This window comes from Xenopus tropicalis, chromosome 9, assembly GCF_000004195.4.
Source record: "Xenopus tropicalis strain Nigerian chromosome 9, UCB_Xtro_10.0, whole genome shotgun sequence".
In the NCBI taxonomy this organism is placed as follows: Eukaryota; Metazoa; Chordata; class Amphibia; order Anura; family Pipidae; genus Xenopus; species Xenopus tropicalis.
In genome coordinates this window covers 55,879,948-55,897,324 of record NC_030685.2, presented here as the reverse complement: position 1 = coordinate 55,897,324, position 17,377 = coordinate 55,879,948, and the positions used below count along the sequence as shown (strand labels likewise).

At 39.7% G+C, this 17,377-nt stretch overlaps 1 protein-coding gene across 7 annotated transcripts in view; it reads right to left on the bottom strand.

The window, feature by feature from the left end:
* Window positions 1-17,377, bottom strand: part of map2 (microtubule associated protein 2) — a 149,459-nt gene that overhangs the window by 121,245 nt on the left and 10,837 nt on the right. For all 7 annotated transcript variants that reach the window (XM_031892777.1, XM_031892782.1, XM_031892781.1 and 4 more), the window contains exon 2: window positions 12,952-12,996. The gene's annotated coding sequence lies outside the window, so the exon portion shown is untranslated. The remainder of the gene's footprint in view (window positions 1-12,951; window positions 12,997-17,377) is intronic.

Genomic DNA, 17,377 nt, shown 5'->3' with positions numbered 1-17,377 from the left:
TTGCAAAAGGCCCGCCAAAAGCGGGAGACAAATTGGACCCCACGATCAGATACAACAGATGACGGGAAACCATGGAGTCGGAAAATCTCCTTAATAAAGATACTTGCCAGGAGAACTGCAGACGGGAGCTTCCTTTGAGGAATGAAGTGGGCCATTTTGGAAAATCGATCTACAAAAACCAGGATAGTAGTAAACTCTGCCGATCTTGGTAAATCTACAATGAAGTCCATTGATATATCTGTCCAGGGTTGGCTTGGAACAGGTAGTGGATGAAGAAGACCACAGGGGAGACACAGAGGAATCTTCTGCTGGGCACAGACAGAACATGCGGAAACATACTGGTAAACATCTTTAACAAGAGAAGGCCACCAGAAGTATCTGGAAATTAGATCAAGTGTCTTTTTTACCCCTGGGTGACCAGCAATCTTAGAGGAATGACCCCACCAGAGAATTTGAGAAATCTTAGCCTGAGGGACGAAAGTCTTACCAGGTGGGCACACTGGTGTAGCTTCAGTAGCCGGCAGAGCTAAGGATACCGGGGCCACCACTCGTTCAGGGGGAATAATAGAACAAGTAGGAACAGAAGGAGCCTCTTCTGGAGACAGGGATCTGGATAGGGCATCAGCTTTGACATTCTTGGAGCCAGGTCTGTAAGAAATAAAGAAGTTGAACCTAGAAAAGAATAACGCCCATCTGGCTTGTCGTGGATTCAGTCTCTTAGCGGAAGAAATATATTCAAGGTTCTTATGGTCAGTAAGAATTGTGACTGGCTGAGAAGCACCTTCTAGGAGATGACGCCATTCCTCCAAGGCTAGTTTAATGGCCAATAGTTCACAGTTGCCAATATCGTAATTTCTCTCGGCTGATGATAACTTCCGGGAGAAAAAGGCACAGGGGTGAAGAGGGCCTTGGAAATCCACTCGCTGGAATAAAATAGCACCTACCCCAGTATCAGAGGCATCAACCTCCAAGGTGAACGGCCGAGAAGTATCCGGATGGATCAGGACCGCAGCAGAGACGAAAGCCGACTTTAGAGATGCAAAGGCCTTCTGGGCCACAGGAGACCAAAGTGACTTGGAGTCCTTATGAGTGAGGGCAGTGATGGGAGCAACGATCTGGGAAAAATTTCTAATAAACCTTCTGTAAAAGTTGGCAAAGCCTAGAAAACGTTGAATGGCCTTTAGGCCTACAGGGGTAGGCCACTCAGTCACTGCAGAAACCTTGGCAGGATCCATCTCAAAACCGGAGGAAGAGACAATATACCCAAGGAAGGAAATCTTAGTCTAATGGAATTCGCACTTTTCCAGCTTAGCGTAGAGATTATTTTCTCTGAGACGTTGTAGTACAGATTTGACTTGAGGAATGTGTTCCGACCACGAAGAAGAGAACACCAGGATGTCATCAAGGTAAACCACGACACAGGATTGCAGCATATCACGAAAGATGTCATTGATGAAGTCTTGGAAGACAGCAGGAGCATTGCATAGGCCAAAGGGCATGACAAGATACTCATAGTGGCCATCACGGGTATTAAATGCAGTTTTCCGCTCATCCCCCTGGCGGATGCGGATCAGGTTGTAAGCACCTCGAAGATCAAGTTTGGAGAAAACCTTTGCGTTTTTTAATCTGTCAAAGAGTTCGGGAATTAAGGGGAGAGGATAACGGTTTTTGACAGTGATTTTGTTAAGACCCCGGTAGTCGATGCATGGTCTGAGACTCCCATCCTTCTTTTGGATGAAGAAAAAGCCAGCGCCCGCAAGAGAACTGGATTTCCTGATGAAGCCCCTGGAGAGATTCTCCTGGATATATTCCTTCATGGCCTGAGTTTCCGGGACAGATAATGGATACGTTCTGCCCCTCCGAGGCATAGTGCCAGGGATCAGTTCAACGGGGCAATCATAAGGCCTATGTGGAGGGAGAGTTTCAGCATTCTTTTTCTCAAAGACATCACAGAAGTCTTCATAGCATTTAGGCAAAGGAGAAGGGTCAGGCACGACAGAAGAGACATGGAGTGGCACGACTGGAGCTGGCAAACACTTAGAACGGCAGGAGGAACCCCAAGCAGTGAGTTCACCGGTGGCCCAATTGATAGTAGGATTGTGTAGCCTGAGCCACGGAAGACCAAGGATAAGTGGGGTATTAGGACACTCAATAATTAGGAAAGAAATTTCTTCAGAGTGTAACCAACCCACTCGAAGTTGCAACAGCTCAGTGGAGGAAGTTAGTAACCCAGGAGACACCAGGCGACCGTCAACCGCTTAAGCAGAGAGTGGCACCTGAAGAGACACAATAGGGAAGCGAGACTTCTTGACGAAGGAAGAATCAATGAAGTTTCCTGCTGCCCCGGAGTCCAGGAATGCTTGACACAGGAAAGACTCGGCGCCATAAGACAGAGTAGCAGGGACGAAGACTCTAGTAGCTTGAGCATCTGGGAGAGAAATGATTCTGCCTAGGGTAGACTCCCCACTCGAACCTAGGCGGGTGCGTTTCCCTGACGTTGTGGCTTTACGGGACAAGCTTTGAGTAGATGACCACTTTGACCGCAATAGAAGCAGAGACCGGCAGATCTTTTTCGGGTTCTTTCCTCTGGAGACAAACGAGTGGCCCCTAGCTGCATGGGTTCCTCAGCCTGAAGACTTGGAGAAGACGAGGATTCAGGAAGCAACACAGAAGAAGCTGGTGATCTGCGGACCTGTGACTTCTGAGACTGTCTTTCCTTGATTCTGGAGTCAATGCGAATGACGAGAGACACCAACTGCTCAAACTGTGTGGGCAAATCTCTAGCGGCCAATTCATCCTTGATGCCTTCATTCAGACCTTTGCCAGAAAGCTGCAACCAGGGCATCATTGTTCCAAGCAACTTCGGCCGCCAAGGTACGGAAGTCAATGGCATATTCTGCAGCAGACAAAGTGCCCTGAGTTATCTTTAGAAGGCGGGTAGAGGCATTGATCTTTCGGCCAGGGGCATCAAAGATCTCGCGAAACGTAGCAATAAAAGCCGAGGAGTTGTGGACTAAAGGGTCGTCTCGTTCCCACAGAGGTGATGCCCAGGCCAGTGCTTTACCCTGGAGCAATGCAATGATGTATGCCACCTTGGATTTCTCAGAGGGGAACCTGAGGGGAGACAGTTCAAACTGAATGAGGCACTGGTTCAAGAAACCACGGCAAACCTCAGGATCCCCTGCGTAGCGCATAGGAGCAGGAATCTTAGGCTCGAAGTGCTGTACCACAGCCGAAGGAGCAACTGAGACAGGAACCTGTGGAGGCGAAGCAGAACCACCTTGCGCCCCTTGGAGGGACTGGGAGAGATGAGCCTGTTGAGCCTCTTGAAATTCCAAGCGCTTGAGGAGTGCTTCCAGGACATTCTCCAGGGAACCAGTAGGGGCAGCATGAGAGGGCTCCATGTAGGCCCAAGCTAACTGTTACAGTCTGTATGCTTAGGAGCCCGGTAACTGCCTGGAATAACCCCTTAGGTAAGTAGGAGAGCCCTGCTGACCCCGGTGTTCACCGACGCCCTTTTGGGGCCCCGGACTTTCTGCGGCGGGAGAAGCGGGGATCCTACTTACGGCCAAGGTTATTCAAATGCGGTACCAAGGGTTAAGACGAAATCGGAGTCGTGGTCAGGCAAGGGTCTGTGGCAGGCGGCAAGGATCGTAGTGGAAAGTCAGGCAAAGGTCGGTGGCAGGCGGCAAGGATCGTAGTCAAAAAGTCAGGCAGGAAGTCAAAACCCAGAGAAACAGATACAAGACAGCTTAGCAAGGCACCAGGAATACAGGACCAGCTTGGGCAAGGAAAACTAGCAAGGAAGACGCTTTTAAGGTTTGAATTTGGCGCCATAGTGACGTCAGCGCGTCCGCTGACGTCATCGCGCAGTGCCCAGATAGCCTAAAGCTATTGCACATGCGCGCGCGCTCCCCTTGCCATTGCACGTCGGAACGCGCCGAGGAGAGGTGCGCGCAGGAGCGTGCTGTACAGAAGGAGACCGGGGACCGGCGCGCCTGAAGGTAAGAACGCGCGCCGGTCTCCCGGCACTCCTCACACCCTCCTTGTCCACATTTGTGACAACTAAGAAAACAACAAACCCGATCGTAAATACCACCCCCATCTAGGGAGGGCGGGTAGGGAACTTTACTTTCCTACCTGCTACCATAAAATGGTGGCAAGTTAAGGTGGCCATACACGCACCGATAATATTGTACGAAACCTAGTTTCGTACAATATTCGGTGCGTGTATGGTATGTCGGCGAGCCGACCGATATCGCAGGAAGCTGCTGATATCAGCCGACTCGCCGATCAGACCAGTTTGAAAATTTTGATCGAGCGCCATAGAAGGCGTCTGACCAAAATCTCCCTTCAGCGCTGAATCAGCAGAAGGAGGTAGAAATCCTATTGATTCTACCTCCTTACCTGCCGATTCAGCCCTGAATGGTTTGTGGCGACCGATGGTGTGTGGCGACAGATGGTCGCACGAAACATCGTCAGATCGCCACGTGTATGGCCAGCTTTAACCTTGCCACGCGGTGAAATGGCCACGTATTCCTCCCCCCAGTATTAACCCTGCCCACTCACTTAAACCCACCTATTGGGCTCCGGCATGGGCTGAGCCTGGGTCATGCTGCCCCTCCTCCAAGCTGGGCTTACTTGACTGAAACCTACTTCTAAACCCACATATGTTACCATATTCTAAGGACCATGGTTTTGGTTAGCATATGGAACAAATTTCCACCACTCCTTGCAAACATTTTTTAAATGTTATTCAGTCTTGTATATATATTTTTTAAATCTATTGCAATGATTTTTTTAGATTAAATAATAAGTTTATTTTTAATAAACTGAAAGTAAAATGCCATATGTATTTTTATAGGTGGTGGGCAGAAAAGAAAGGGTGCACTAACTGAAACTGGTCTTTTCTTCCTCTTGCACCGTAAATGCATTGACCATTGATCGTTAGCGCCATATATTCTCTACCACATATTTAATGTGTGCAACCATTTAGATTAAATTTATTTTTGCCTCAGACATTGCATTTTAATTAAGACAGCAATTTTTTCCTATCGTTATTATTAGTTACGTTGGGCGCCCCTTCTACTACAGAACTGCTAACTGCTTATTCATGGGTAAAAATGATAGTCCACCATTTTATAAATTCACTTCTAAAAATCCCATGGGAATGAATATAAAGTGGGTGAGTTTTTCCATGGTAAACTCTAATCTAACTTTTTGTTAAATCTGCCCCGTATTTTGAATTTTTATTTTTAACCTTGGACTCCATCCTTCTACTTTAAATGATAAACTGTTGCTTGGTTACTAGTCTATTTGAAACCCTTGCAACCAGACAGCCTTTAAAAGTCCAAACTAATTGCATGTCATTGAATAACATTAACTACCTCATACCAAAAGTTAAGGTAACTACCCCTTTCATTAAGTATGCTGTAGGGAACGTACTGATAATATCTATGCTGACACTAAACTAGACACAAAAAGTTCTGCTGAGAAATTAGCCTAGAAATAAATGATAACATTCATCTATTGACGATAGTAGCACACAGTTATCGCTAATCTATTGCAACCTAACAACTACCCATCCTTCTACAGCCAACAAGTATTTTAAATTCACCACAACTAGAAGAAATCCTTTTACCTATTTCATGTGTATTAGTGTATTAGTATGTACTGTTATGGATATTCAGATAAGATACATGATAGGATATTCAAATATGATGAGTGTTATGATCATGAGTATCAATGGCCCTATGCATGTAAATGATTTTGTTTTGATGCCATATAAAAGCACAACATGACTGCATTTTTTAAAACTTGAACTATTATTGCAACTGCGAATTACAGGACATTACAATACATTACAGCCATATCTGTCTCAATCATTTTTATTGAGTTTCTATTTGCTATAGTAGGAATGTACAAGACATATATTCTGATATTGGTCTCTATTGCTACTGGACTCCAATTGTGTGTGCATGGAGGTTTACTCCAGAAATGTTCCTGTAAGCTATCACTTGGGATAGAGAGTCTCCCACTCAGAATACGCAAAACCCTACAATAAAATGCTTGAGCTGCAGTAGCATTTTGTTTTCTATGAGTGCTGTCATTTTAAGAGGTCTGACTTCTGCTTTTATTATCTGTATTTGGCAATGTTATGTTATTTAAGACAATCAAGCCAGTGTACTATTTCATAGCACATAAGGAAACAATTCAGCTTTAAGGAATCCATATGAAATGGTGGGTTTCTTTCAAAGCATGGTCATGAATACCATATGTTTTCTACTGTATTTTTATGTTTGTCTGCTCTTCATGGAATATTTATTTTCCCACTGGGAGGAAAGATTAGTTAGCTTTATTATTACATATAATTATCCAGAACAGTTGAACTTCACACATGGTTTAAAGATAAAGTTACTTTGCAAAACTAAACCTAGATCACTAGCTTACACACAACATGGAGGTAAATGTTTACTGTTGATCCTTTGTCTTGTAATGGTTGCTTGGGAAAATGCCCTCTATGATAGCAAGTGGTGTGTTCACTGAAACTGTGCTTGCTCAAGAATCTGCTTTGCACATTCCACATCGGAAAAAAATCAGCTACAAAGGCCCACAAAGGCAATGCAAATCTATAACTATTAAAATGTTACATCTTTTTTTCCACGATTTATGTTTTTTTGCCATTTTTTATAGGTTACAAATACTATCTAACTGCTGTAGAGGTCGTGCAGAAATCAGTGAGAGTTGTTCTAGGCAAATTGTAACAATCTTTATTTAATTTGTAGTGTTTGAGGTTTGGGGGGGTTCTGTTTGTAACTGAATATTTGTAGGAAAATGTAAAACAACATTCGTTGTTCGTTTTCATTCCGCAATTTAATTCGTTCATGCTTTTTCAATTCTGCTGTTTTAAAAAATGACTAGACATTCATGCTTTTAGTGGAAATTAGTTTATTTCTGGTTTTAGAAACCTCTAACACCACAAAAATCAGAATGCTGATAAAAATGACTCCAGGTAGAGGTGTGTTATTTTTGTAAGTTGTATGAGTATGCAGAAAACAAATCACAGGAACAGACCACAGGGATTAAGAATCATTTTGTCAAAAGCTGATATAAATTACTAGTGTGTCCCAGATATGGATCTTTTGGTACAACAAATAAAACAAGTGGAAGCCCAAGGGCAATGCAGTTAGTGAGAAATGGTGCTTGCTATCAGCAAACAAAAAGTCACAGAACAGCATAGCATGATAGGGAAACCCTGTCCTGTTTGACTACTGAAACTCCAAACTTCTGAACTAGTATTTGGTACAGAAACTGTTTGCAAATGAGAAAGAAAAACGTACAATTTACAATTTAATGTTTCCATAAACATTTTCTTAATCAACAAAAGACTTACCAGATGGGTATAAAAACCCACTGGTATCATGTCTAGATTGTTTACTTACTGCCTGAATATTGTCAGGACAATGTTTAGTCTTGTTAAGGACCTTGATGCCAGGTTGCTCAACAATTGGTGAAAATGACAATAAACATTAGTGTTTGAGTCATTTGTTTTCTTTCTTTTACATTAAGAACCTAGGCTTTTTTTAAAAAAAAAATATATTTAAAGACAGTTACATAATCAGCATAGGAAGCATACCAAATGAACAGATTTTTAAGCACAGAACATTTTCTGTGAGTACTTTCTTTTGCATCACTCTTGAACTCTCTAACCCCCTAGGACTCTACTTTAACAACCTGGTATTTATCTTTAAGCAGCCAGCAGGCACACTTACTCAGCAATCCTCACATCATTTTCTATGCTCTGTATATCGGTAACAACGCAATAGCAGAAGAGCAGATCTAGCACAAAATGCTGCAAACATGGTCAGTCTGTGATTCAATTAAATTTGAAACAATAAAGAGACTCCTGGTCCTTGCTTGGTTGTGAATGGGGAACAGGGGAGTGGATGCAGGGGGCAGAATAAATGTCAGGAGAGACAGAAAGAATGAGTTTAAATTAAAATATGTGACCTTAATGGAGAGGGGACAGAAATATATAAATGGATTAAATAGAGTAAAGGATAAATGAGAAAATATAAAGGAAAATAGTTTTGACATGTGAGGAAATAAAAGCTGTGGTACAAGGCAGATAAAATACTGTGTTTTAGTGGGTTTCTTCTATGTACACCTGTTTTCTCACATGCACTCCTAAAATGTACAGGCAGGTTAAATAGCTTCTGATAAAACTGACCATAATGTGTGTGAAAGCGATACAGAGAATTTGTAAGCACCATTGGGGCAGTCACTGATGTGAGTATAAGCTCTGTAAAGAGCTGCACAATATGTAAGTGATGTACAATAAGGGCATCATGGTAAACCCTAAAAAGCTTATCCTAACAGGGAGTAGAGGACAAGAAGTAGGTACAATATTGGGCAGAGTATTATGGTGAGCTGAAAGAAGGCAAGAAAGGAAAGAGCTGATGATGAACAGACAATTATCATAAGCTGTCAGGAATTTAATGTAAGGCTGGGGCCATTTATGTATGCAGCTTAAAACAGCAAACGTTTTGATGTGTCCTTCAGCATTCCTCCATAGTTATAGACAGATGGCTTAGATTTACATGATAATATTAGCTTGAAAGAATTTATGTATATGTCCAGTACTGGACATAGGAGCACATTGGTGCTTAAATGTGATTATTCGCAGTGCAGCCAATCATCTTTATATAAACATAGCAGCCATATCAGATTTTGATGCATCCAGCTCCCACCTGGAGCAAGACATATCTCATAGGGCCAGCTGGGTGACCCAGCTGGTCATAATCTAATAGAGAGAAAGAATGCAGTTGCACACAAAGGCTGTTGACCACAAATAGCAGGGAGTACATCTACACAAAACTGTATTCATCATAGGGGTATTTAATGCCTAATCAATTATAGAACCCAGGGATTACAGTTGTGTTTGAATGGGCTGACAGGAAAATATAGGTGTTAAAAAATGTAAAGAAAGTGTAATAAAAATACCAGCCATGAAACATAAAGTACCCAAAGACTCCAAACATGGACACCCATCCTCTGTAAAACCAGAACTAGAACACTTTTCCTTTAAGCAACACACGTTCAAGCTTTCCACCAGAACAGACAACCATTGATATTCCTTACAAAGAACTTCCAGCAGATGTTTAAGGGGATGCCAGGAGTTGTAATTTAGCAACAACTGTAGCACTAAAGGTAAAAATCAATTTTCTTTCATCATTATAGTTGGCAATTTCCCAAATACATCTGCAAAACTGTATATTCTCAGACAGGAGTAAGGTAGGGCTTGAATTACAGCACAGTCCTGTCTGCATCTTCCTGCATTCTATTTATAAATCTCATCCAACCTGTCTGTCTTCATCTTGGGAGGTGCATAGTTTTATTGCTCTTTTACGCATCACAGCCAGTGTTCCAAAATGTAAGATCTTCATTGCCCAATAGCAGGAAACCTCCTAGATCTCAGATATTTAAAATCAGGTGCATGGCAACACAAAGCAACAACTCTGACAGATGAGCCCTCTGTTTTTCTTCTTGTCTGCTCATTCCCCCACCCCTTTGTCTAAGCAAATCATGCTGTTTAAAACAGTGCAAAACTATGTTTAAATAAGCATTGTTCAAGGTAACTGCTGAGGTTACTAGATCAATGAATATACCTAGCAATGATGAGTAAAAATCAATGCTAGTTGTCCTTTTTACCAGTATACTGTAACTATTCAGTTATTGGTTACATTTATGTATGTGCCTTTAAAGTCTAATTTACCCTCATTTTATTTCCTGTAAGTGATAGTAAGAAGTTTATGCTTGAATTGACAATAAAATAAAGTACTATGCTTTATGCTTCTTTATATTAACATATACCCAACAGATTCTTATTTCCTTCAGGAATCTGACCACATTTTGCCAAGCTCTTCTTTTTGTATAAGAAATCAGAGATATGTACAACCAACCATTCAAGAGGAGTAGAGGAAACCACATAAAAATCATCTTACAGGTATTTACTCCAAATCTTTCGCTAATTTGCCTTCAGGCTGAACCCCTTGCCACTGTTTGAGCCTTCTAAGGAGGCAGCCCTACGGCCAGAGGAAACGGTTTAGACAGTCATGTTGCTTTTTTAATCAGTTTTTAGTCCCATTACTAATAAATCTCATTTCACAACAAAGTATTTTGCTGCCCTGATTTAAACTGTTAATTGCTTGCAGCTAAGTATAATTAATAACTTCCAGGTAACTATCCCCCTGTGATGCTATAGAAATGATAAATTAAAACTACATTACTCATCATTAACAAAGCTGTACTAAATCTCTGTGCTGCACCATATGACCCAGATTTTAAAAATTGGGCTCTTTGACTCCTTATTGGTTTACAGCACAAACACTAAATGGGTCTTTGACCAGTTCCAGTACAGCTTTCGCACAGTATTTTCACTAGCAGGACAAGGTACCAGAATTAATAATCCAACTGGCATCAATGAGCACACAAAAATGGCTAAATGCAGCTTTACGAGGTTGAAACTTAAGGGGGTTGTGTCCTAAGGTGGAACTAGAGTAAGTGGGAATGGTTTAAGACAAACAATAACTTTCATATGACTTAAAAACATAACAACAGTATAGCCAATGTCTATTAACGAGGAACCAAGTTTTACAAAAATATATTTTTAGAATTTTAAGATCTCCGGAGTAGTAAAAACATTTGTTTATTTTGATCACTCTTATTGTATACCATATGCAGTAAATAAACAATGTCCACATAAGAGTTTATGCACCTTTAACTGTGAGGCTCCCAAAAAGATATAGTGGCATGATTGTATTGAAAAGCCATCTGATACAGATTGATATCAGTGAACTGAAACTGAGAGTTTTGATGACAGTTACTGGTACCTCATAGCACAACTTTCTCATGTGCCTAGGATGCCTGTTTTATGTTCAGTGCTTTCACGTAAGAAGCAGTTCACCTTCACAATTTTTAACTATTTTTATTTAAATTTTTTTTTAAATCAGCCTCATTTTCACTCTCCGCCTCTTATTTCTCAGTACCAGCCCAGTAAGCCATGTGCAGCGTAAACTTTACAGTTTAATACATTAGTCATACATTTCTCAGCAGCAGCTCATATTTCTTTTTTTTCCGCAGGATGTATTTTTTTGCATTAAATTTAATTTGTTTGTGTAAAACAAAATCAATTTTTTTTGTGATTTATTAAGCATAAAAAAATGTTGTCATCTAAATGCTGTTGAGGTCTTGTAGAAGTCAATGAAAGCTTTCTTAGGCAAATTGTAACAATCGGTATTTAATTTGTGTCTTTTAGAGTTTTGTGGGGGGGGGGGGGTTCATTTGTGAGTTCACAAAGTATGATGTAGGGAGGGCTATTTTCAGAGAATTTGCAGTTGGTCTTCATTTTTTTCATTATTTGCAGTTTTTTTATTTCTTTACCTCTCCAGTGTGGAACTTAAGGAGCTATCTACCAGGCAGTGGTTTTAAAGAGAGACAGGATTATGACTAGGGGAGGGCCTAAATAGAACGATAAGCAATAAAAAAGGTTCAATAGCAATAAAATTGTAGCCTCATGGAGCAGGTTTTTTTTACTGCCAGGGTCAGTGACCCCCCATCTGAAAGCTGGAAAGAGTCAGTAGAGAAAGGCAAATAATTCAAATGCTATAACAAATACAAAATGAAGACCAAATGAAAAGTTGCTAAAAATAGGCCATTCTATAACATACTAAAAGTTAACCTGAAGGTGACCCACCCCTTTAAGTTCTGTGAAAGTGATCTACCCCTTTATTATGAAAGCACTGGGATATCACAGGAACTAGTGTATGTTGTACTATGAGATGTCAATTACACTTTCACTGTCTTCCAAACATATCATGTATATATTAGCATCATGCAGACAATTTCTGGCCTTTCACAAAATGGCACATTTGCATGGCACATTTATCAAAGGAGAGGCATTGAGAAAGTGCAAATTCCAGGTGCAGGGAACCTGGGGCTGCACGGTGTTCCAGAGCCCTGTACTTGCCGCTGACTCAGCAAGAGTTACAGGAACAGTAACACCAAAAAAATGAAAGTGTATCAAAATAATTAATATATTATTTACTATTCCCTTGTACTGGTAAAAGTTGTGTGTTTGCTTTAGAAACCCTACTACAGCTTTTCAAATTTAAAAAAGGAGAAAAGGTGCAGGTTACAATACAGATAACAGATAAGTTGTATAGATTCCCATTGTATTCTATAGAGCCTATTTTTCCAAGTTGAGTTGCTGCCCCCGTGGCTACACAGCAGCTTTGTTTATATAAACTATAGCAGGGTTTCTGAAGCAAACACACAACTTTTACCAGTGCAGGGCAACAGTACATTATATTTTAATTACTTTAAAAAAATGTTGGTGGTACTGTTCCACATGGGCAGATTTTAGCTGCCAATTCAGCTTCTTCCGGCTGATTCAGCAGCTTATTGGCTTCTGGCAGGTATACCCAACTGATATCTCGCCTAAAAAAACGCCCATATATCGATTGGACAGGTTTAAAAATCTAGTGAAGACTAGATAAGGTCCTTGCTCTGATGGCCTGTATCATAGTTGCTGTGATCTTATTGTTTGGCTCTAGGACCAAATGATCGGATCAGTCCGATATTGCCCATATCACCAACATAGTACAACTTGCAATGTTTGGCCAGCTTTAGAGACAGGGCTTCCTTGTATTGTACCAGTTTGCAAGGGATTGGCAGGCCCAGATTTGTGGAGAGGCCACAAAGGCCCGGGCCTAGGGCGGCATGCCGCCCTGCCGCACCAAAATCTTAAAATTTTTGTTCCCATACGGAACAATGGGGACTTCTCCCCACTGCTCCATATGTAAGTGTTGCCTTCCGTGCATGCAGTAAGGTTTTTATGGCAAACCCCATTAATCTGAAATGGAGGGAATGTTCAAATAATAAAGAGCTTACCAATTCTTAGTGATGTTCCAGAAAAAAGTCCAGCAGGGGAGTCCTCTGAAAAACACAAAACTATAATTATTCCAAAAGCTAAAATACAGTATTACAGATGTATTACCTTTCTGCATGCCTAAAACCTATTCTAGAGTGTAAGAAAGGAACTATTGTATGGCTATTAAGTCCCTAGTTGTGTTACATAATGTCTGATATTTCATCCTTCAAGATTTGTAAGCAAACTATCCCCAACTATTCTCAACAATCATTTCAGGGCCACATGCCTGACATAAGGCTGCCAAAAAAGTGGAAAAAAGTGGTAATTTCTAACATTCCAGAAATGATAACATTTTATTTTAGTTGACGGATCTAATTTCAGTTTAGTGGGTAGTGATCAAGAGCAAACATTGCTTCATCTAAAGCCTGTCAACTTAACACATTATAGCAAGGTAAACCAACAAGGCAAGCAAGGTTGGCTCCATCTTGAGAACTGATGTAGTAACCAAAATGTAAGGAAAAGTGTTGCACAATCAGTTTAAAGGTCAACTAACACCAGGAAAATCTCTTCTATGTATTTACATATAATGCTACACTACTACAGAGAATGCTGCATGGCATTTTTATTCAACAATACACATTTGAAAGATTTTCTGGAGAGGCATGTCATTCATAATATATACTTATGTACTGTATGTATTCATCAAAATGTATTATCTAAGGATCATTTAAACATAATAGACTGTATGTGGGCTTGTTGTATACACAACAATCTACACATATTTATTGTTTGAAGACATATGTTGTACAGAGCTAGAAATGTTAACCCCTCCCCTGCCAGCAGAATATGAGAGTACTGTGAAACAGAACAAACGGGAGTGCAAACACACTTTATTGCACACTGTTCTCTATACAACAGATTGGGATGCTGAGCTGGTGGGAGGTCCTGGGAATCTACACAATTTCAGCTCACCATAAAATCCACAGGGAATTATAGTGCAGTTTTCAGAAATTCCACAAGTTTTTCCCACACGATTAGCTTTAAAATATGATGCTCCCTCTGTTTCATTCAGCGCTACATTCAGAAGATGCTTTTTGTTGTCTTTAAAGAATAACAAATATCTAACTAGTATGTTGGCATGGAGAAAACAGGAAAATAAACTTTTCTACAACAGCCAGTCCAGTGCTCAACTGGCTTAAGCTTAATTACATTTTAGAAATTTCTTCCATACAACAGGAATGTTTCATTTAGCTTCATGAATATGCTTCCAAGAAAGAAAGAAAAGAATTAGGATATAAAATGAAAAAAGTAGTAGAAGAGATGTTTAGAAAAGTAAGAAAGAAGGGAAGGTATTAAGAAAGAAAAGTTGTGGATAAAAACAGGAAATGAAGAGATATAGAACAGTAGGGAAGATATGCAGAGAACAGAAAAGGGTGACAGAAATGACCAGAGGATATGGCAGAAGAAGCAGGAAATATAGGATAATACATTGGTATCTGTTTTCTAGGTGGATCCAAGATTCCAGTCCAACACAGCCTGTCTTTCCAGAAGAATCTGAGCCACCCACATATTTACACAACCTTTGGTTTCTGTTTGCACTGATACTGGAATCTGTATATTAGAGATCTAATAGGAGGGATTACCTTAATCACAAGGGGCCTTTTATTGGGTGCTGGGAAAAAGGGAGCAGAACTGAGCAGATATAAAGTGATAACTTATACGACTGGTTTCTGCACACAAGGTTGTAAACGTAGCCCCTAGATGCTTGCAGGCCATCAAACATGCAGTGCTGAGTAGAAAATAGGAACAATAAACGCATGGACAAGGAAGACTTCTACACCCACGACATTATCTGTTACCCCACATTCTGGGGACAATAAATGGGTTAAGCATTATTTACTTTATATGTAAAACTCTGTATTTCAACTCAGCAGTTCAGGTACCAGTTCGCAACAGGTAATTGATAACCTTAGGTTGTATATGCAGGTTACAGGTCTGTCCCTGGAAAGATAATTGCATAATAATTCTTTTTTTATGAGGTTTGTTTGTCCTAGTCTATTTGCTTTACATAAAAATAGATGTATTTTAAAAGGTTCCTTTGAACATATTTAATACTGCTTATCTTTTCTTCATATGACTAAAGGTAAGGGGTTGTTAAAATGGTTGGTAGTTGTGCCAGGCAGTATTTCTTGTATCTGGCTCAAAAAAAGCTTTAACCTGAGACAGAACGAAGAATGAGTACAATAAACTAAGCATCAACACTTTCCTCTCCTTTCAGATTTGTTTGAGCAATAAAGAGCTGCCTAAGCACATATTTTAACTTTAAGTATGCTTTAGTATGTAAAAGCCACTTTTGTTTCAGAACAAGTGTAATTTTAACAGTTTTTTAAATAAATAATGAAAATCATTTTCATTTACATTCTATGTTTTGGCTAGCATTTTCATGGAATAGCTCTTTTAAGCTCTACCATACAACTGAATATGTTTAAATACATGGCTGTCCCACTGAAGGCCAACTAATGGCCTCAGCCTACCCACTGGTTTAATAGTCTCTGTATGAATTATAACAGTACAGTACATAATAACCCTTTCAGATAACTGGGCTATTACACTGAAAAAGTTATATGATAATATAATTGATACAAACAACAGAATGATTTGCTAAATTAATCACTCAAGTGGAGTTCTTAAGACATTAGAGACAGTGGGCCTGATTCAGTTCCATGAGAATTGATTATTTTGTGGGTTATCACGTGAAAACTTATGGATGAGTTTCAATTTGAGGAGAAAAAACTTTTGTGTATAAACTTTTTGCTATAGTTTTTTTTTTTCCCATAGACTTCAATAGTGATAAGTTTTTTCACTGAATTGCATCTGGCTCTGTGGGAAAATCTGGAATTGATTAAGAAGATAAGCTTTTTCTTTTATTTAAATCTGGCCCAAAATGCAGCAAAACTAGGAATTGTGATCCATCCTATTATAGAAAATGTGAAGCCAAGGAATATTGGTAATTGATTGCAAGGACCATAGTCCCAATGATTCTTTTTACAATAATGATAATTTCTGTGATTCTGTTGCCTTATTGGAGTTTGAATATAATTCAATGTCTATGCAGAATAGACTCAGAAACAGAAAGATCCAGCCAGTAGTACAGTAAAACCTTGCCAAACTATCCAGGTAGTTGCTTAGCAAGGCCCTAATGACATATGACTAGACAGGACATCATTTCAAAACAAGAACTAGACTACTAAAATGCAGGTTTAACTTGACTGAAGGTTGCCATACACATAACAATTGCAATCTTTCCTGCGACCATTGGTCTACCCCTATATGGCGGACTGAGCCCTAAAAGCAGCTGTTGCTTGCGCGCCTTCAACAGCACCCAATCAAAATCTTTTGTCCCACCCAATCGTTGAGACGACCGATCAGTCGTCTCGTCGATCCACCATTCACACATGAAACCTTATTTTGTGCGATAATATCGGTGCATGTATGGCCAGCTGTAATGACTTTTTTTCTCAGACCCACTTGATGAAAAAGTCCATTTAACTTTAATTGGGAATTTAACAAAACTCTTTCTGTGTCAGTCCAAATCCCATATTGAGGATGTCTAAGAGGGTTGCCAAAGCATGACTTATCAAAGCCCTAATTCTTTTTTTTATTATTTAAATAACACTGGAGGATACTGCTCTCCTTCAAACAAAGCACTGCTGTATTATTTCTTGGTGCTGATTTATACTGCACATTAGCATGTTCTGTGCCTTAGTACCCAGAAGACAGTAGATGATTCAGAAGTGTGAATCACACTGTTCACAGCATACACCCTGAGAGAGACGCTCTAATCTACTGCGCCAGGACTCAATGTTTGAGTCGTTTGCAATGACAAACGTATAACAGGCCAATGCTGTTTACTGAAATAAAAGAGTAAGTAATCCTTAATAGATTGCACATAATAGACATGCTGGGATATAATCTGCAAATCACCATTAAGGTTTAAAAGAAAGCAATGAAATACATTCCTAAATTAAAACCATATAATTGTATATAATAATACCTTTTGCTTATATGCTAGAAACTTAAATGATATAATTATTTAAAAATCTTATTTACATTTAAAACCTTTTTCTAAACACTACAGTCTTTTGAACTAAAACCATTATTGTACCTATTTTATTGATAACATTTTATGAGAGAAAACAGAAACCTCTGTCTTAATGCAACATTTCAACATTAGAAGAATCAAAAGTGTACTAACTTTGATTTCACTGACTTGCTTTGTTAATTGCAAAAATGTATTGTTAGAAAAAGTGTCAAGTTAATTATAACGGTAACTAATATCAGGACACATCAAGCTTGTCCAACAATAATGCATATGTACATACATTCTGCAGTCCTCATTAAGTAAGATTTTAATGACCCCTTTAGAACTTTATGGCATCTCTAATA